General features: G+C 42.3%; 1 protein-coding gene and 1 pseudogene across 2 annotated transcripts in view; one reads left to right on the top strand and one right to left on the bottom strand.

Moving 5' to 3' along the window:
- The window catches only part of GPR158 (G protein-coupled receptor 158), a 377,074-nt gene that overhangs the window by 64,476 nt on the left and 291,913 nt on the right, over positions 1-20,685 (bottom strand). The gene's annotated exons all lie outside the window — the stretch shown is intronic.
- Positions 13,054-14,198, top strand: LOC139005992 (transcription initiation protein SPT3 homolog; annotated as a pseudogene).

The raw sequence follows: 20,685 nt of genomic DNA, 5'->3' as shown, positions 1-20,685 counted from the left end.
CAGACCCATGGCTGCCACCCAATCCCTGACCCTTACTCTACAACTTAAAATGGAAGTGTGGAGATGCCAGATCTATATGTGGGTCAGCCTCCTATTCATACTACTGCAGTAAGTAATTAAGGCTTCCATTTTGTCTTGTTGCCTCAGTCAGCTGTTCTGACACCTGGAAGCTCCAAGCACTCCGGCTCAGCTCAGTGCTTGATGGGCTCCTTACTACAATTTTATCCCTTTATTTTGTGAACAGCTTTTAAAAATACAGAAATTGACTGAGAATAAAATAACCTTGCCAATTGCAACTCCACAAATTAATAAGTGTGTATAGCTTTGTTACTAATTTCCCGGAGTTTTGAAATAAAACTTAAAACTTTACCTATATCAAGTAGAAGAAGCTTCCCAACTCCCCTGCAGAGTCCCACTGCCTCCTACCTTCTCCAGGGGCAAGTACAGAAATGAATCTGATGTCTGCACATCCAGGATATGTTTTTCCACTTTGGTCCCATTTATGTGTATCCATAAATACTACATAACCTTAATTGAATTTTAAAAATTGTATGTGAGTGATAAATTGTGTATCAGCCTTTGCATTTCACAGGTGTGCCTTTACAGTGAGATAAAGAAAACTGATGCAATTTACATCAAGGCAAAGTTAAATCCAGATCTCTTTTCTATTATTCATTTTCCTGAGGCTCCTGTATCTCATTACTAAAACCAAGGAGAATTTGAAAAAAGTTGGCATTATCCCCAACAGGGTTACAAGGAATAAGGAGGCCTTACCCATGTTGGATGATCTCTCTTTGTGAAAAAGTGAGCATATAATTCCCCTGAAAACAGGACCTAGATAGATTTCCAGATCTGTGGCCTGGCCGGTGTGACTCAGTCCCATGCCCTAGAAGGCCATAGGTTCAATTCCCCATCAGGGAACCTAGGTTGTGGATTTGAGGTTGGGAGGTAACTGATCAATGTTCCCCTTTCTCTCTCTCTTTTTTTCTCTCTTTTCCTCTCTCCCTCCCTCTGTAAAACCAAATAACAATTTAAAAAATTAAAATTAAGTAAATAAATAACTAACAAACAAAGGATCTGTTAGCTAGCATGACATGCCAAACTCTGGCCTTCCACTTGGAGAATAACAGGATTTAGAAAAAGGAGTTTAAAATGCTCATTTAAGCCCTGACCGGTTTGGCTCAGTGGATAGAGTGTCGGCCTGCAGACTCAAGGGTCCTGGGTTCGATTCCGGTCAAGGGCATGTACCTTGGTTGTGGGCACATCCCCAGTAGGGGGTGTGCAGGAGGCGGCTGATTGATGTTTCTCTCTCATTGATGTTTCTAACTATCTCTCTCCCTTCCTCTCTGTAAAAAATCAATAAAATATATTTTAAAAAAATGCTCATTTAAATATTTTGGACATTTTCTTAAAACTGGAAAGAAATGACAGAAGTGAGAGGGCCTTCTGTGATCCCCTATGCAGATTGATTTAATTTACCAAGCATTAAACTGAGACACAGAAAGATTTAGTGGCTTGTGCAAAGTCCAGCAGTTAGCCAAACCTGGACTATACTCAGGTCTTCTGATTCCTAGTCCATGCTCTTTATGCCAATTACTGATCACTAAACTGGTTCCATGGAGGCATCCCAGGGGTTATTTGCAGGGTTCAAAGGAGAAGAGCATGCGTGTTAGTCTCTGGCCCCTGTATCTCCTTTCACTGAGGATGCTTCAACTTCCAGTAATTGTTGCCATCGTCTCACTATTTGTCTATGTAGGATGCAATGACTCTTTAAATGCATGTTGGCAACAGTTTCAAACGACCTATTATTTTTTTGATGTTTTCTACCATTGCTCTCACATCATCAGCAAGATGCCATTATTTGTGCTAAGTTCATTTAATGGAGCCTCAAATATTCATCTGAATATTTAGATTTTACTGGGACAAGTTACTAAGTAGTATTACTATCACATTTGCATTCATTTACATATCATGTTAAAATAAGTAAAATGGAGGAATTTATAACATGGCTATTTTGGTCTAGTTAAAAATATGACGCTTCTACATAATTATCATCTTGGAAGTAATTGAACTCTATAGGACATACAGTTTTAAAATTCTCCTTTGAACTATTTTATCAAATAAGGTACATTAGTAAACATTATTGGTTGTCTATCTGAACAAAACTCCCTTCTTCATTACTAAAAGAACTCAGATATTATTCAAGGACCTATAGTATACTGTGTTTTCCAAAGATGAGTACATTGGTCTCTGGTCCAGCCTACACACTCTTTTTATAATGTGACTAGAGGCCCAGTGCATGAAAATTCATACACTGGAGGGGGGTCCCTCAGCCCGGCCTGCCCCCTCTCATAGTCTGGGAGCCCTCAGGGGTGGGAGGCGACCCGGCAATCAGGGGAAGGAGATGCCCCATCACACCTCTGCTGCTGTCACTGCCGGCAGTACAAGCCTCGGCCAGCCCTGGTTACCTGAGCCTCGGGCGGCCTAGGCGGCTGGGCAGCTGCCATCCGAGGCTTGCCTGTACCTTGGGCCAGCCCTGGGAAGCCGGGGGGCTGAGAGAACTGGGGACTCCGGAGGCAGGTGCCCTGGTGGGGCTGAGGGGACTGGCCACCACCATCTTGAGGTTGTGGGCACCGCCATCTTTTCAGGTGTGACAGTCAATTAGCATAATCTCTCCTTATTGGCTGTGGGCGCCACCATCTTTGAGGGCAGGGCAGTCAATTAGCATATTCCCTCCTTATTGGCTGTGGTGCTGCCATCTTTGCAACAGTGTGAGGGTCAATTAGCATATGCCCTCTTTATTAGATGGGATGTTTATATGCCTCCTTGTAACTACCTTGTCCAATAGAATATGCTTGAAGTGATTTTATGGAACTTGGAGGTTAGGTCATAAAAGTAATACAGCTTACACTGGCTCTCTTTTTCTTGGGAAGTTTGCCCTTGGAATATTGTTACCATTTTTTAAGAACCCAGGCATCCACTTGAAAAGTCCAGGTGTAAATGTTTCAGACACACTTCTAGCCATTACAGTCTTCCAACCAATAATGAGCATCAAGGATAGATGTATGAGTGAGAAGCCTTCAGGAACTTCACCCCAAGCCTTAAGTCTTACATCAGAGGTTTTAGGCATCATGGAATTGAAAGAAACTTTCCAATTCAACCCTCTCAGAATTCTTTGTTTCTTATTATTTTTTATTTTTTAAATGTATCTTTATTGTTGAAAGTATTATAGATGGCCGCCCATTTTCTCCCAGTGACCCCCTACACCCCCAACCCACCCTTTCCAGGCCTTTGCCATACTATTGTCTGAGTCCATTGGCTGTGCATATACACATATAAGTTCCCTGGTTAATCTCTCCCCACCCACTGACCCATGCCTTCCCTCTAAGATTCATCAGTCTGTTCCATGTTTCTATGTCTCTAGATCTATTTTGTTCATCAGTTTATTTTGTTCATTAGATTCCACATATGAGTGAGATCATGTGATACTTATCTTTTTTTGACTGGCTTATTTTGTTTAGTATAATACTCTTAGGTCCATCCATGTTGTCTCAAAGGGTAAGAGATCCTTCTTTTTTTATAGCTGCATTGTATTCCATGGTGTACATTGTATTCCACTCATCTACTGATGGGCACTTGGGCTGTTTCCAGATCTTAGTTATTGTAAATTGTTCTTCTATGAACATAGGGGTGAATACATTCTTACTTATTGGTGCTTTGGGTTTCTAGGATACTTTCATAGACATTTTAATGATGTTGACTCTACCAATCCATGAAAACTGTATACTCCTCCACTTGTTTATATCTTCTTTGATCTCTTTTTCTAACATCTTATAGATTTTGGGTTGTTTTGTGTTCATTTTCACTTGTTTTCAAAATGCTTTTGGGTTGTTCATTGATTTCATTGGTAACCCATTCATTGTTTAATAACATGTTATTTAGCCTCCATGTGTTTGAATGTTTTGGGGTGTTTATATTGTAGTTGATCTCTAGTTTCATGACATTGTGATCTGAGAATATGCTTGATATGATTCCAATCCTCTTGAATTTTTAGAGACTTATTTTGTGTCCTATCTTTGAGAATGTCTCATATCCACTTGAGGAGAATGTATATTCTAAAGTTTTGGGATGAAATGAACTGTAAATGTCTACTACATTGATTTGATCTAGTGTGTCATATAGAGTCACGGTTTCCTTGTTGATATTTTGTCTAGAAGAGCTACCCAGTGATATCAGTGGGATGTTAAAATCCTCCTACTATGACCATATTGCTGTCAATCTCTCCATTTAAGTTATCCAGAAGGTTGTGTTTTTTTATATATATATTTGGATGTTCCTATAATTGGGTGCATAAATGTTTACCAGGATTATATCCCCTTGTTGGATCAATCCTTTTAGTATTATGAAGTGGCCTTCATTGTCTCTTGTGATGGCCTTCATTTTGAAGTCTACTTTCTCAGATATGAGTATTGCTGCTCCAGCTTTTGTTCATTTCATTTGCATGGAAAATTTTTCTATCCCTTCACTTTCATCTTGTGTGAGTCTTGTTCTGAGGTGGGTCTCTTGTATACAGCATATATATGGGTTATGTTTCTTATCCATTCACCTATGTCTTTTGACTGGAGCATTTAATCCCTTTACATTTAAAATTATTATTTATAGGTACTTATTTGTTGCTATTTTTATTCTCCATGCCTGTGTTCCTCCTCTCTTTCTATTTCTTCTTTTTCACAACAGTCCCTTTAGCATTTCTTGCATTCTGGCTTGGTGGTAATAAATTCCTTTAGCCTTTTTATTTTTTGGACTGCAAAGCTCCTAATTTCATCTTCAATTCTGAATGATAGCCTTGCTAGCTTTGGTATAAAATCTTTGCTTTTCATTACCTTGTATACCTTATGCCACTCCCTTCTGGCCTGAAGTGTTTCTTTTGAGAAATCAGCTCACAGTATAATGGGAGCTCCTTCGTAGGTAACTTTCTGTTTCTCTTTTGCAGCCTTTAAGATTATCTCTGTGTCTTTAACATTTGCCATTATGATGTGTTTGGTATGAGTCTTTATGGTTCATCTTGATTGGGATTCTCTGTTTCCAGGAGTTGTGTGACTTTTTTCTTTACCAGGTCAAAGAAGTTTCCTGTCATTATTTCTTCAAACAGGTTCTCTAGTCCTTGCTCAGATTCTACTCCTTCTGTTACCCCTATTATGTAGATGTTGTTACTTTGATGTTATCCCAAAGCTCCTTTAAACTCTCCTCCTGCTTTTTAATTTTTTTCCCCCAATTGCTGCTCAGAGTGAGTGTCTTTTTCTACCTTGTCTTCTAATTCACTGATTTGGTCCTCAGCTTCTTCTAGTCAACTACTGTTGAATCCTCCCAGGGTGTTCTTTATTTCAGCTATGCCATTCTTCATTTCCACTTGATTCTTAGCCATTGTTTCAACCTGTTTTTTTCATGATGATGTAGTTCTCATTAGCTCCTTATAATTCTCATTAAGGTGCTAACAAATTGCTTACCTCCATTTCATTTAGTTCCTTTTTGGTGATTCCTCCTTTCCTTTCCTTTGGGTGTTGCTTCTTTATCTTCCCATTTCAGCAGCCTGGCAGTCAAGGGTACCCGTTGAGGTGGGCAGGTTCATGGGGGTAGGTCCCCATGTTCAGGGTTGCTCTAGATCAGGGGTCCTCAAACTTTTTAAACAGGGGGCCAGTTCACTGTCCCTCAGACCGTTGGAGGGCCGGACTATAGTTTAAAAAAAAACTATGAACAAATTCCTATGCACACTGCACATATCTTATTTTGAAGTAAAAAAACAAAACGGGAACAAATACAATATTTGTATTTGCATGTGGCCCACGGGCCGTAGTTTGAGGACCCCTGCTCTAGATCATGTAACCATGTTTCTCACTTTGTGCTACCCGTTAGCAAGTTTCAAGTGAGATTTGTGGTCCATTTCTAGTCATTATAGAACCATAAAACCATGTGTAATATATCTAAGGGGCTAACAAGTTGTAATTACTTTTTTCCTACTAAACAGCTGTTTTAATTTCTGAAATATTTTTATTATTTTTTTGGTCTTTATATATCTCTCTAAACTTTTTAAAATAGCATTTTTGTGTGTGTTTTGTAATTTCTGGATTATTTGGTTAATTTTTTTAAAGATTTCTGTAAGCCTTTTCAAATATTTGGGTTTTTTTTTTTGTATGTCACAGATTAAAAATTAAATCAATCAGTTATCAGTATAGCTCTTTCATTGTTGCTTGATACACTTACATTTTGAGTGAAAAATCCCACTTTTATTTTAAGACTGCATAACAGTAAATAGTCCACACTGTTAACTTATTGCTTCACCAAAATGGAATAGGAATCTTCAAAAGTTACCGCCTCTTCATTTACATTTTAATGTTTATTTTGCTATTCTACTGTTGGGTTAAATTAGGGATATACCAATGGATCCCTACTCCTTCAGCATGAGTTGTGGATCCATGTTCTGGAGGATAGTTTTTAAATATCCTCTGTATAACTATAACTTTAATAAAGTGTTGTAGCCCTGGCTAGTGTGGCTCAGTTGGTTGGGCATCCTCCCATGCACCAAAAGGTTGCTGGTTCAATTCCTAGTCAGGGCACATGCTCAGGTTGTAGGCTCGATCCTTGGTAGGGGACATGCCATATAGAGACAGTCAAAAATCTCATCTCTCTCTCTCTCTCTCTCTCTCTCTCTCTCTCTCTCCCTCTTTCTCCCTTTTCCCTTCCCTCCTTCTCTTCCACCTTTCCGCTCTCTCTAAAAATCAATGGAAAAAATATTCTCAGGTGAGATTTAAAAAACAAAGATAAAATATTTTATACTAATTTAGAATAAGAATATCTAGCCATAATAAAAGGGTTGGCCATATATATATATATATATATATATACTAGAGGCCCGGTGCACAAAAATTTGTGCACTCGGGGGGGAAGAGGGGGTCCCTCAGCCCGGCCTGTGCCCTCTCGCAGTCTGGGACCCCTCGGGAGATAATGATCTGCTGGCTTAGGCCTGCTCCTGAGTGGCAGAGGGCAAGCCCAATCCCTAGGTGCAGCCCCTGGTCGGGCTCAGAGCAGGGCTGATTGGGGAGTTGGGGCACCGCCCCCTGTCATGCACAGAGCAGGGCAGATTGGGAGGTTGCGATGCCACCCTCAGTCATGCTCAGGGTAGGGCTGATTTGGGGGTTGGGGCACCGCCTCCTGTCACACTCAAGGCAGGTTCAATGGGGAGGTTGCGGTGCCACCCCCTGTGATGCACAGAGCAGGGCCAATCAGGGGGTTGGGGCGCTGCCCCCTGTCACTCACAGAGCAGGGCCCATCAGGGGGTTGGGGCACTGCCCCCTGTCACTCACAGAGCAGGGCCAATCAGGGGGTTGGGGCACTGCCCCCCCCTCATCACGCACAGAGCAGGGCCCATCAGGGGGTTGGGGAGCTCCCCCCTGTCACGCACAGAGCAGGGCCCATCAGGGGGTTGGGGAGCTCCCCCCTGTCACGCACAGAGTAGGGCCGATAGGGGAGTTAGGGCACTGCCCCCTGTCACCCACAGAGCAGGGCCAATCAGGGGGTTGGGGTGCCCCCACTGTCACACTCAGGGCAGGGCCGATGGGGAGGTTATGGCTCTACCCCGTCACACACAGAGCAGGGCCCGTGGGGGGGGGGGTTGGGGCACCACCCCCTGTCACACTCAGAGCAGGGCCGATCAGGGGGTTGGGACCCCACACCCTGTCACACACAGAGCCGCAGGGCGATCAGGGGGTTTGGGCGCTGCCCCCTGTCATGCTGATCTGGTGCCAGGAGGCCTCGTGGCTCCGCTGATCCCTGTGCTGGGAGGCATATTACCCTTTTACTATATAGGATAGAGGCCTGGGGGCTGGCTGGTTTGCCCTGAAGGGTGTCCTGGATCAGGGTGGGGGTCCCCACTGGGGTGCCTGGCCAGCCTGGATGAGGGGATGATGGCTGTTTGCAGCTGGTCACACACCCTTCAGGGTGGGGGTCCCCACTGGGGTGCCTGGCCAGTCTGGGTGAGGGGCTGAGGACTGCTTTCAGGCTAGGGGTTTTGACTGAAGCTCCCAACCACTCCTTTTTTTCTTTTTTATTTTTCTTCTGGGCCAGCTTTAGCTCTGGCTCTAGCTCTGAGGCTTCCGCTGCTGGTTTGTTTGCCGTTCTATAATCGAAACAATGTATAACTTCAGCTCTGAGATCCCAGCCGGCTGTATTTGTTAGAATGTTTCAAACTGCCAGCTCAGAGTCCGGCAAGTCAGGCGGGGAACGTTGGAATCTGCAGTCACTGGAGCAAGCAAGCCTCATGTTCGCTTCCAGCTGCCTGGCTGCCGGCCGCCATCTTGGCTGACAGTTAATTTGCATAAGGATACGCTGATTAGCCAATCGGAAGGGTAGCGGTCGTACGCCAATTACCATGTTTCTCTTTTATTAGTGTAGATATATATATATATATATATATATATATATATATATCTCCACATTCTTGTCTGCTATAGGTGACGTGTCATCTAAAGAGCTAGGTCCTCAATAACGTCAATCATTCTGGGAAGAAGACCTTTTCACAGAGAGCAAAACTCAGTAGGAATGCCCTAGATAGCCACAGAGTTGACATCTGCCTTTGTTAGTTTTGAATCTGAGGTTTTAAGCCATCATAAAAATGTAATAACATCATAAGATGGTGTCCACCACGTGGAAGCTGACCAGGGGTTAGGAAATAGGAAACTAGGCAAGGCTAAGATTGGGGTCCATTCTGGGGCCACAGGACTAAAGTGGTAAATTTCTTAGAGCTAATGAGGATCAAAGCAAGTTAAGTTGGGAATTCAACATATTTAGAAAAAAGCAAAAGTACTTTGTTGGCTACTCTGTCACATCAGTTCATTTATTTTCTTGCATTCAATCATTTATTTGACAAATAGTTGAGTTTATGTGACAGGCACTGTGTTAGGCAAAGGGCAATATATTAGTAAATAACAAATGTAGTCCCTGAACTCATGGAGTTGAAACCAAATGAAGGAGAGACACTTAAGTAAGTAAGCAAATAGTATGAAATACAAATTATTACAAATGTGACTGAAGAAACAAACAGTATGCAAGAATAGGAAACAGCAGTGAGAAAGGTTACTAGGGGAAAGTAGGCCTCTTTGAATTGACATTTACAGTAAGGCTGGACAGAAATTGGGCTTCAGCCTTGAGGTGAGTCATAAACAATAATTCCAGGCAGAGCCCTGGCAGGTGTGGACCATACACTAAAGGGTTGCAGGTTCAATTCCTGGTCAAGGGCACCTACCTGGGTGACCAGTTCAATCCCTTCCCCTGGCTAGGGTGTGCGTGGGAGGGCAGCTGGTCAATGTTTCTCTCTCACATCAATGTTTCTCTCTTTCTATCTCTCCATCCTTCCTTCCTTCCTTCCTTCCTTCCTTCCTTCCTTCCTTCCTTCCTTTCTTCCTTCCTTCCTTCCTTCCTTCCTTCCTTCCTTCCTTCCTCCCTCCCTCCCTCCCTCCCTCCCTTCCTCCCTCCCTCCCTTCCTCCCTCCCTCTCTCCCTTCCTTCCTTCCTTCCTTCCTTCCCTATAACTCTCTCTAAAAATCAATGGAAAAATATCCCCCAGGGATTTTTAACAACAACAACAAAAATAATAGTTCCAGGCAGAGATTATAGAATGTCTATGTTTTGCAGTTTGATGTGTTCTGAGGAACTGGGAAGCGATAAAACCCCCCACATAATTTCCTCCTAATACTAACATACTGAAGATCTTCCTTTAGTAAGGAAGATAAATTCCTTTCCCCATGCCAACTACACAGGTACTGATTCCACTTCCAGTTTTCTCCACTCTTAATAATGTAGAATCTGTTACAAAGACTAAGCGCCACATGTCCATAGATACTTAGATATCCATGATAAAGATTAGATTTTTTTATTAATATTAAAATAGGACTAAATTGAATTTCAATATTGCTTCTACCTGCCTATAGACCATGTGCTTGGAAGTTCCCACCTCTTGGCCTTAGTTTTCACACTATATTTTTTGCGGCCCAGACCCCCAATATTGGGAAACTGCCAACTGAATAGGGAATCATGACCTAGCAGGGGCAGCGAAAACAAGCCGGCTTATTGCCAGTGTTTGGTAGACTACCAGAGTGGTCCCACCTTGACCCTTAGTCACAATGCCAGTATCAGAGCACTCTATAAATAGGGTTCTAAATTAGAGCATCACTCAGAGCTTCGGTTGGACCCCACACTTATCTAGGTTCACTTCATATGAGATAATCGATGTAAAGTGCCTGACATATGACAGGTGCTCAGTACATGGTAGTGCTCTCCTCTGTGGAGGGCTCTAGGGAGGGTAGTTTATTGTGGAAACACTCTGGTTATATATCTACTTTAATCTGTTCTGCAGTTAGCTTTGAAAATCATGACTGTTCTGCAGTTATATAAGCCTATCTCTGTCTTAGGGGGAACTTAAAATAGTCTTAGACTCAGGCATTCCTTCTTTGGGACCAGCCCTGGCCTCCATTGTCTCTTTGCAAGAAGCAGTAATAAGAGCTGGTAATCTTCCAGGCCAAAGGGTGTGTGATACAGCAGTGCCTGGGGTGAGTCAGCAGATTGGCTTTGGAGCTTGAAGCTTTACAAAATTCAGGGGCAAGTTCCTGGCACTTGGTGCAGAGAAAGACAATAGTTTGCAGCTCTGCAGGAGAGCGTCAAGTGTATGGAGGGCAGTGTCAGGAGACAAGACGGAAGGGAACACAGGGCCTGGTCTTGGAGTTTAAGTCCTTGCTCTGCTTTTTATCAGCTATGCAAGTTGGGCACTTTCTTTCACATTTGGTCCTATTTTCCCTACACTAAAATGGGAACTATGATTTCCCCAGTCTACTCCACAGCATATTAGGAGATGGTATGAGGTAGTCTCGGGTACCCTCACCAGCGGGATCTTCAGCAAGTTCCCCTCCTCAGGCTGCTGGAGTGTGGAATTTTCATGTCTCTGAGTGCGCCCTGACCAGAGCTGCATTCCCAAGGCTCTTGCATGAGGGATACAACCCAGTCCACAGCAGTTTTCAGATTGTTTCCTCCAGGCTCTGCATATTCATTCAACAAACATTTCTAACCTGCCTACTATCTGCCAGGCTGAGTTAAGTGCTGAATTAATTGCTGGAACTACACTGACAAAGAAAACATGACCTCACCCTAGTGCAAATTATGATTCATTTAGTAAGGGGGAGAGACAATAAATACATAAGCGCATGAATAAACATAATTTCAAATTATCATGAAGGAAGTAAAAAACTAGTTTTAGTAGTAGAAAATAATGGAAGAAGAGGTTTTTTTTCTATTTTTTTTTTAAAAAGAGGTTTTTAGTAAGATGGTCAGTAAAGGTCCCTTTGAAGAAGTGGCATTTAAGCTAATACTTGGACGCTGTTCCTCTCTAGTGGGACTGTGCAATGTAATTCCCCGTGAGGAATCCCTATGTTGCCTGGTGCTAATCTCCCTTGTCCCCCACAAAGCAATTCACTTCCCAAAACTGCCTTTGACTTTCTCTGCTCTGAGCCATGGCCAGGGGATTTCTCAAGCCCCATTTTTCAAGGGAGATCTGTGTCCTTGTTCTTCCCTCCGCCCCTTTCTGGCTTCCACCTCCAATTAGAAATGATTTCCAAAAAGCACCCATCGATTTATGTGTGCGATAGATGGAAACCACTGTCTGCTGTATGACTTCAAGTCTTAAAGCACATTCCTTTCATTGTGAATATGGCCTGATGCCAAACGCAGCTGGAGACCTCTAAGCAAACTGTTTTCAGAGGAATAAAATGTCCAAATGATTCCTGAATTAATTTGATCTCACACAGAAACCTAATTTTTTCTTCCATTCTTCTACCTTGCAGCAGTTTAATTTATATGCCAATAAGCTCTGATGTGCAATAACTGTAATTGTGAGCCATGTTCATTTATCAGTCATTTCACTCTATGTGTACCTCTCCAAGATTTAAATGCCTCCATCTGCCTCAATATAAGCCCAAACAGTTCTATGTGTCAGTAAAGGAAACTTCCAGAGAAATGAATCCACCAGCATTAGTGCTTCCATTCCAAACAAATAAGTAAAAACTTGATCATTTAATTATGATCGATCATCTTAAATAAATCACCATGTAAAGGTTATCTGTGTCACATTGTAGAGTAACTTAATAAGGGTCCTGTCTGACTTTTTTCAGGATGTGAAAGTGATAGGAATTCAATCTATGATTTTGTTTCTTACTTTTCTTCTGCCAAAAGGCATGGAATGCTCCCCAGGTGTTTTGAAAAAGTCAAAGTGGACCATCAAATTAAAAGCAAATATCATTCTAAAATCTAATGAAGGTCTCACACTAGTGCTTCCTTCCATATTTATCTTTAGCACATACAGAATGTAATTTTTTAAAATACAGGTTTTTCAAGAAAATTCCAGCTCTTAGCAACCTCAATATGATTAGAAATTAAAGGCATAACTGCCACAGACCACAAGCTCAGTTGTTACCCGGACTAGAATTCAAACAGGTCTCTCTCATGTTTTCCTCTGAGATCATGGTATTAATCCTCCCCAGGTTAATATAGAGCTGAAAAGAAAACTCAGAAATGCCTGATATACATATGCTGTTTATAAGAGACTTCACTTCAGATCGAAAGACACACAGATTGGATGTAAAGGGATGGAGAAAGTTATTTCAAGAAAATGGAAACAAAAAAGCTTGGGTAGCAATACTTATACCAGAAAAAAATAGACTTTAAAACAAAAGCTTAGGCATGCGCCAGCGCCAGCGCCCCGGCCGCCTGTGTGGGGGCGTCTGTAGGGTTCTTTCCTGGGTCTCCGCCACCCACGCCCACAGAGAGAGTCGGACTCACGCTACTGGCCCCACCCCCGCAGCGACCCCCGCTCCCGCTGAACCACTTTTCCCCCTTCTACACTCTCGGCCCCACCCCCACCAGCCCCTATCCCAGCGAGTCGCGGGCGCAGCAGCAGAAACCACACCGTCTGCATCCCCACATTCTCCACGCGGGACGCGCAGCCGTGCGACAAGTGTTCTTAAAGCAGAGATGAATAATACTGCAGCCAGCCCAATGTCTACTGCCACTTCAAGTAGTGGAAGAAGTACAGGAAAGTCTGCAAGCTTTGCCGCAGAATTGCAGAGTATGATGTTTTCTTTAGGTGATTCTAGGAAGCCTCTTCATGAAACAGCAGTTTTGGTAGAAGATGTGGTACACACTCAGTTAATTAATGTTACACCAAGCTGCTGAAGTTTCTCAGCTCCGGAGAGCAAGGGTAATATCTCCTGAAGATCTTCTGTTTTTGATGCGCAAAGATAAGAAAAAACTTAGAAGACTGTTAAAATACATGTTTTTCCGAGACTACAAATCAAAGATTGTCAAAGGCATAGAGGAGGATGATCTTCTTGAAGACAAAATGAGTGGCAGTAATAATGCAAACAAAAGACAGAAAACCGCACAGGACTTTTTCAACTCTATTGACCAAACGGGAGAACTCTTGGCGATGTTTGAAGATGATGAAATTGATGAAGTTAAACAAGAAAGAATGGAGAGAGCAGAAAGACAAACTCGAATTATGGATTCAGCCCAATATGCAGAATTCTGTGAAAGTCGACAATTGAGTTTCTCCAAAAAAGCCTCCAAATTTCGAGACTGGTTGAACTGTAGCAGTATGGAGATAAAACCCAATGTTATCACTATGGAAATTTTGGCATATTTAGCGTTTGAAACTGTGGCACAGTTAGTGGATCTGGCTCTACTTGTGAGGCAGGACATGGGAACCAAGGCAGGAGACCCGTTCGGCCACGCCATTTCGGCCGCCTTCATTCAGTATCACAGCTCTGCATGATCTTGCATGAAGTCCTACCCAGACTCCCCTGAGAATACACCTCCTCCTACACCAACAGCTCCATCCTCTGGACCACAGCATGCAGGGAAAGCCACAGCAGGATCCCTCGGGAATGGGGATGCTGGACAAGACTCAGCAAAAACCAAGCGAAGGAAAAGAAAAAAGAGCACTGCGGCCTGTGGTGTTGAGGCTCACAGCGATGCCATCCAGCCCTGCCACATCAGAGAGGCCATTTGGCGCTACGGCCACAAGATTGGCCCCCTTCCCCATTCACAGTACATAATAACAGAGTTACAAAAAGTTATATTTATAATCTGAAAGAATTTTGATTTTCAAGTGGTCAAATGAAGAAGCAATGGAATTGTTAAAAGCAATTTGTGGTGACTGTAATTTTGTTGTATAAAAGTGGCATAATTCTCTTGGGAAATAAAAGTTAGTAATTTTTGTCTCTTTTAAAACAAACAAACAAACAAACAAAAAAAAGCTTAAACAAGAGATGAAGAAGGACCCAGCAATTCCACTTCTGGGTATTTATCTGAAGAAACCCAAACCACTAAATCAAAAAGACATAAGCATCCATATGTTATTGTAGCATTATTTACAATCGCCATCATCTAAGTGTCCATCATAAATGAATGGATAAAAAAGAAGTGGCACAGATATACAATGAAATATGACCCAGTCATAAACAAGAATGAAATCCTGCCATCTTCAAAACCATGGATGGATTGGAGGATATTGTGCTGAGTGAAATAAGTCACATAGAGGAATGCCAGATGATTTCACTTATATGAGGAATCTAAAAAAACCAAAATAAATGAACAAGCATAGCAGAAGCAGACTCAGAGATACAGAGAACATTTTGATACTTGCCAAATGGGTGAGGGGTTGGGAGAAAGGTAAAAATATTGAAGGGACTAAGAAATACAAATTGATTGTTATAAAATAGTCACTGAGATGTAAAGTATGACATAAGAAATATAGTCAATAATCTACACAATTAAAAGACAAATATGCTAATTGACCATACCTTTGCTACACCCACCAGCCAATCAGAAGAGTATGCAAATTAACCCAACAAAGATGGTGGTTAATTTGCATACACAGGCGCCCAACGAAGATTGAAGACAGTGTAGAAGGAAGCCAAGCACTGCAGAAGGGAGCCAAGCGGTGGAGAAGGAAACGATCAGAAGTAGCAGAGACAGGAGCGGAGCTGAGGCAGCAGACATAGGAGGGAACGAGGTGGCAGAGAAGGGAGGGAGCGAGGAGGTGGAGAAGGGAGGGAGCAAGGTGGTGGGGATGGGAGGAAGCCAGGCGGCAGAGATGGGAGGGAGCCAGGCAGCAGAGATGGGAGGAATCAAGGTGGTGAGAAGGGAGCGAAGCCTGCTTTGGCGGGCTTCGCTCCCTTCTCCACTGCTTCGCTCCGGCCTCAGGAAGCCCTATTCTTGCAGGAATCTTCCTGTAACGGGCCTCTAGTCCTATATAATAAAAGCCTAATATGCAAATTGTCCCCTAGACTGGGAGTTTGACCGCTCGCTATGATGTGCACTGACAACCAGGGGGCAGCGTGGAACATGGTGGGTGTTGGCGATGAGGTGCTGGCAGCGGGCTGCAGTTGAGGCGCTGCCAGCCCCAATGGGCTCCCAGGTGAGCTGGGCCACAGCCGCCAGGACCACAGGGGCCGGTCGAGCTCCCCATGGGTTTGCGCAGGAGCTGGTCTGCGAGGCCGACTGGGAGAGAGCACACTGTGTGCCTGGCTTTCATGTAGTGCTGCTGGGTGGCCCAGAGGCCCACACTGTGCCCTGGCCTGCGGTGTCTGGCCATGCGCACTGCATCTCCGTGTGGGGACTCGGGTGCTGTGACTCAGGCAGAGGGGGTGCGTGGGGACCTGGGGGCCCAGGTGCTGCTCAGGGCCCAGAGGTCAGCCCTTCTATGCCAGATGCTTGCACTGCTATAGCTGGCCAGGCCTAGGGACCACACCTGTGAACAAATTTCATGCACCGGGGCTCTTGCATTGTAATAGCTATGTATGGTGTCAGATGGGTACTAGATTTATCAGGGTGATAACTTAGTAAGTCATATAATGTCTAATCACTGGATTGTGAATCTGAGACTAATATAATATTGTATGTCAACTATAATTAAAAAAATAGTGAAAATATTTTAAAAAATCAAGTGGGAAATAAAAACAATAAAGTCCAAACTTCTTTGACTACCAAAACCTTCCATTACTCAGGCAATCTACTTCTGAAACCACCTCCTGAGCTCTTCTCCTTGCTCATCGTGCTCCAGGTCCCTGGTGTCTTCCCTTTCTTTTAAAGACAATCAGTAACTAGACTGAAGGATGCTGCTGTCATAAGATTTACTACATGATGTGGGGAGAGGGGGACTTATGATTTTTCCCTTCACCCATGAGTGCATGCTAACAAGAAGGACTGTCCTTTCAGTGACCCTCTCTTATTTAAATGCTAAAAAGAAAACCCCTGAGGGAGATTTAACATGCTAATGAGACATGAAACACATGAAAAAGCATGTAGTTATACTGCACAAGCACCAGAGCTCCCACCATACTTAGATGTCATCTTTCCCACCTCAACTTCTGTAAAACTGTTCCCTGCCTTTTGTTTGGAGAGCAACATTTCTCTTTCTCCCTTTAAATGCTGTCTCCTTCAGGGCACGAGCTGTCTCTTGATTTCTATCTCAGAAGTGTCCAAGAACCTAGGATGGTTCGATGTTAAATTTGCACCTGTCATGCAAGAGATCTGGGTTCTTTCCTGGCCCATGCACCAGGCCCTCTATTGGTCTCCCGTGGTCTCTTTTTATCTCTATCCTGGGAGATGGCAAGAACTCAGAATGCCCGTTAACACTACCTCCTCAAAACAGTCTTCTAATGCTGCTTCTCTTGTTTTTTATTGTCAAAAACATCCATCAATATCTGAAATCCTGATGGGTTACTAGCTAACTTCATTTTCTGTCTCCTAGGCTAGATTATAAGATCTGTGAGCACAGGGGTCTTATCTCTCATTAACTACTATATCCTCAAAGAGTAAACAGATAACCAGCTCAGATCATAGGAAATAGATAAAAGCTAGGAACAAACAACACATGAGAATAGGAAGGAACATCCTAGGCCAGTGATGGCGAACCTTTTGAGCTCGGCGTGTCAGCATTTTGAAAATCCCTAACTTAACTCTGGTGCCGTGTCACATATACAAATTTTTTAATATTTGCAACCATAGTAAAACAAAGACTTATATTTTTGACATTTATTTTATATATTTAAATGCCATTTAACAAAGAAAAATCAACCAAAAAAATGAGTTTGTGTGTCACCTCTGACACGTGTGTCATAGGTTCGCCATCACTGTCCTAGGCTCACGAATGGCTGAGACTCCACATATCACCATGGTACAAAGACACCCCAGGATGGCACAGCACCAGCTCTTCTGAATGGTGTGTGGGGGGGGGAGCATTTATTAGGAGACGGTGCAAAATGATTTGGAGCTTCTGACTATGGAACTGCAGGTCCCAATGTAGTTCAGGGAAGGTAAATAGCCCTTTCATTGAATCTTAATGAACCTCTTCCAGACTCTTGAAATTGCAACTTATCATTTGTAAAATAAAATTCTTTCAAAGTTTTACTAACATCAGAAAATATTTAGGAAAAGATGAAGACAAGGAAATTAAATATATCCAGTTTTATCAGCTTGTTGCTGAGTCAGTCTTCAGGCTAAAATAAAAATGTAATGAAATTCAGATGCTTCTGCAATTCTGATTTATGCCAATCCCTGAGAATCCAACTGTATTCTTCTAAGTTTGAAATATCTTAGCCCCTAAAGGCTTCCTTAGGCCCCAAAAGAAAATCATCTCCAGTGCCCAGGGCCATCCCCAGGCCCTGCGGGCTTCCAGGGGTCCCTAAAGCTCCCAAGCAAATGAGTCACCGCTCTCCTGGCTCAATGTCTCGGATGTAATGCCTTTTGACACAAACCGACAGCTCTGCAATCCACTACCTGATGACATTCCAACATCTTTAAAAAAGCAGAGGCTGTTTAAAGCAAGGCAACCCTATTTACCTCCCACACAGTCCCGGATTTAAAAAATGGTTTGCTGCCCAGGTGACAAATCGTGGGAGGATTATTAGTCACTTATAATATCTGCTTCTGCCAAACTGCAACCTAAAATCTAGACACAGGAAGCCCAGATTTACAAACATTAGTCAGACAGTTGGGCACGAAGCTAACTCCAATGTTATGGAAACATCTATGGCTTTACTTTCAACACGTCACAGTAGTGATTCTCAACCTTGGGTGCCCATGAGAATCATCAGGGAGCTTTTAAAATGCCATTTCCCAGGCTCCACATCATACCAATTACATTAGTATCTCTGCGTGGGACTTAGATGTGAGTGATTATTATTATTATTATTATTATTATTGAGGTGTGAGTCATTTTTAAAGCTCCTAGGTACTTCCAGTGTGTCACCAAGTTTGAGGACCAATGAATTACAGAAAGATCTGTATTTGGAATCAAATGTGCCTTCTTGGCTTCCTTTAAAACTCTCTATATAATGAAAGATTGCATTTATACACCAACACACACACACACACACACACACACACACACACACGCAAATTGAATCTATGGTAAAAGAAGTTGGGATAGTAGTGGTTACTCTGGTGGGCAGGGAAGGTCATAACTGGAAGGGAACCGAGGGGAGTTTAGTGTGTGTGTGGGGGGGGGGGGCGGGGGGGAGGTATTAACATTGTTTTTTTTGGTTATATAGGTGTGTTCAGTTTGTGAAAAGTAATCAAGCTGCAAATATAACACATCAAACAAAAGTAAAAACAAAAGGAATAAAAATTCCTTCTATTTCTTTCCACCTATACACCTTCTTCTTTCCTCCTAATTAATATTTTTAATGTTATTTCCAAAATGTTAAACTGGTCAAATATTAAATAAGGCTAAATTAAACATTGACTCCAGCAATGTTAAAAAAGTATTTTAACAAGATTTAGTGATATTGCTAATAATCAAGTAGGTATTTCTTGATGACATATTTAAGAGGAAATGAAAAGGTCTCTTTTAGCATTATTGTTCAACAAAAAAGTGGGGCACTTTTTCTCTCTCTTTTTTTTAAATAGACTTTACTCACAAAAAATTTAAATCTACATTATTCTTCTTCCTTTATTCTAAACTCCATGATGGCAGAAACCACCTTCTTCACTATTTTATTCACTTTGCTTAGCACAAAGCATATAGTATTTGCTTAATAAATATTTGTAGAGGGATGAAAGAATGAAAGGACAAATTAATGAATACCTGGAACAGAGTTCTCTCACCTCCTGTTTCGCAAACATGGTTGAATCTTTCCTATTATAAAATTACAATTCTATCTAAGTCATTCCACTGACTGTTAATAGGTATGTTATGTTCTTTTTTCTCACAACCCTGCCCCCATATTTTGCTATCAGATGCATTTATAAATGCTGGTTTACACAAAGTTAAGCATGGTCTTTAAATACCAATCTGCATTTGAAGTCACCAGTAGGCATACACACTTAGCATGCAACATTTACCATTTACATTTATTTAACCACAGAACACTTTATTCAAAGGCCATCTCCTGGGATTATTGTCTCACAGAACCCAGTTTGGGAAACATTAGCTTCCATCTAATTAAAGTTGCTTAATCTGATATTCAAGGACCCCGAGGGTCTGGCTGAATTCACCCTGTCCTTCTGGCTTTATTTATCTCAGTTCTACATACCAAATAAGCTTTGAATTCTCTTATCTCAGCTTCTTAACACAGACCATTTTCCTTAACTGGTATTATTTTCTTTACCTCTTTGCCTATATCCACTCCAAGCTCAGACCACCCTGGCTTTACCAACCCCACATTTCTGACCTTCCCAGTCTTCAAAATTCCGTCTCTCCTAAACCTCTGCTGTTACTGTCTGTACGATTCATTTGCAACTGATGAAATAGTGCCGATGGATGAAATAATGTTTCTCATTGATAGTAACGTTACCCAACTGTAAAAATGTTTGTGGGCATTTCGCCAATTTCCTATAAGCTCCATGAGCACCACTCTGCTCTCTCATTATTTCTCCCCCAAATGATCTGGCACAGCGTCTTTTGCACAGTGATTGTTGAACATGAGTTAATAAATGTCTTTTCCCTTAGCTTCCCAGGAAGATAATCCTTATCTAACTAAAAGGATAAGTTCTTCCTCTCAAATGCCTCCAAATTCTTTTAAGCAGTATTTCTTAAGTAGTTGGAAAAGCACCAATGATTTCCACTAACTTGAAAAGTCCTCAGAGTCCTTTACTTTACCTTGTTAAACACCTGTATATGTAGAAGTAAAATTAAGCCTGCTTCATTTGTTTGAATAAGATCTATCAGAGTCATGTGTAGTCAAACGCCTGCTGTGCAGTTGTAAGAACAGTGGTTGTATCTGAAAAGCATCTCTGTTTCTCATGGGCCCAAGACAGCGGTATTCCAAAGGATGCTTTAGTGCAGTCGACGTTCAGAAGTGATTTGGGTGCGTATGGACATATGTTAGCCAAGGCCTCTCAAAGTCTACCTCACTGATTGAAAATCACAGCAGGACAGAAAGACCAGAGCCCAATAGTCAAAAGAACACTTAAGTGGTTGAGGGGGAGAAATGTGTATAAAGGAAATACAGATAATACTAAGCGCCTGGACTATCTTTAAGTCAGTGGTCCTCAACTGGAAGTGGTTTTGTTGCCCAAAGGACATTTGGAGACATTTTTGGTTGACAGAACTGGAGCTAAGATATTACTGAGGCCAGAGGTG

Source organism: Myotis yumanensis, unplaced genomic scaffold (assembly GCF_028538775.1).
Source record: "Myotis yumanensis isolate MYYU_CA2020_CCGP unplaced genomic scaffold, mMyoYum1.0.hap1 SCAF_1, whole genome shotgun sequence".
Taxonomy (NCBI): Eukaryota; Metazoa; Chordata; class Mammalia; order Chiroptera; family Vespertilionidae; genus Myotis; species Myotis yumanensis.
This window is presented reverse-complemented; position numbering and strand designations above follow the sequence as displayed.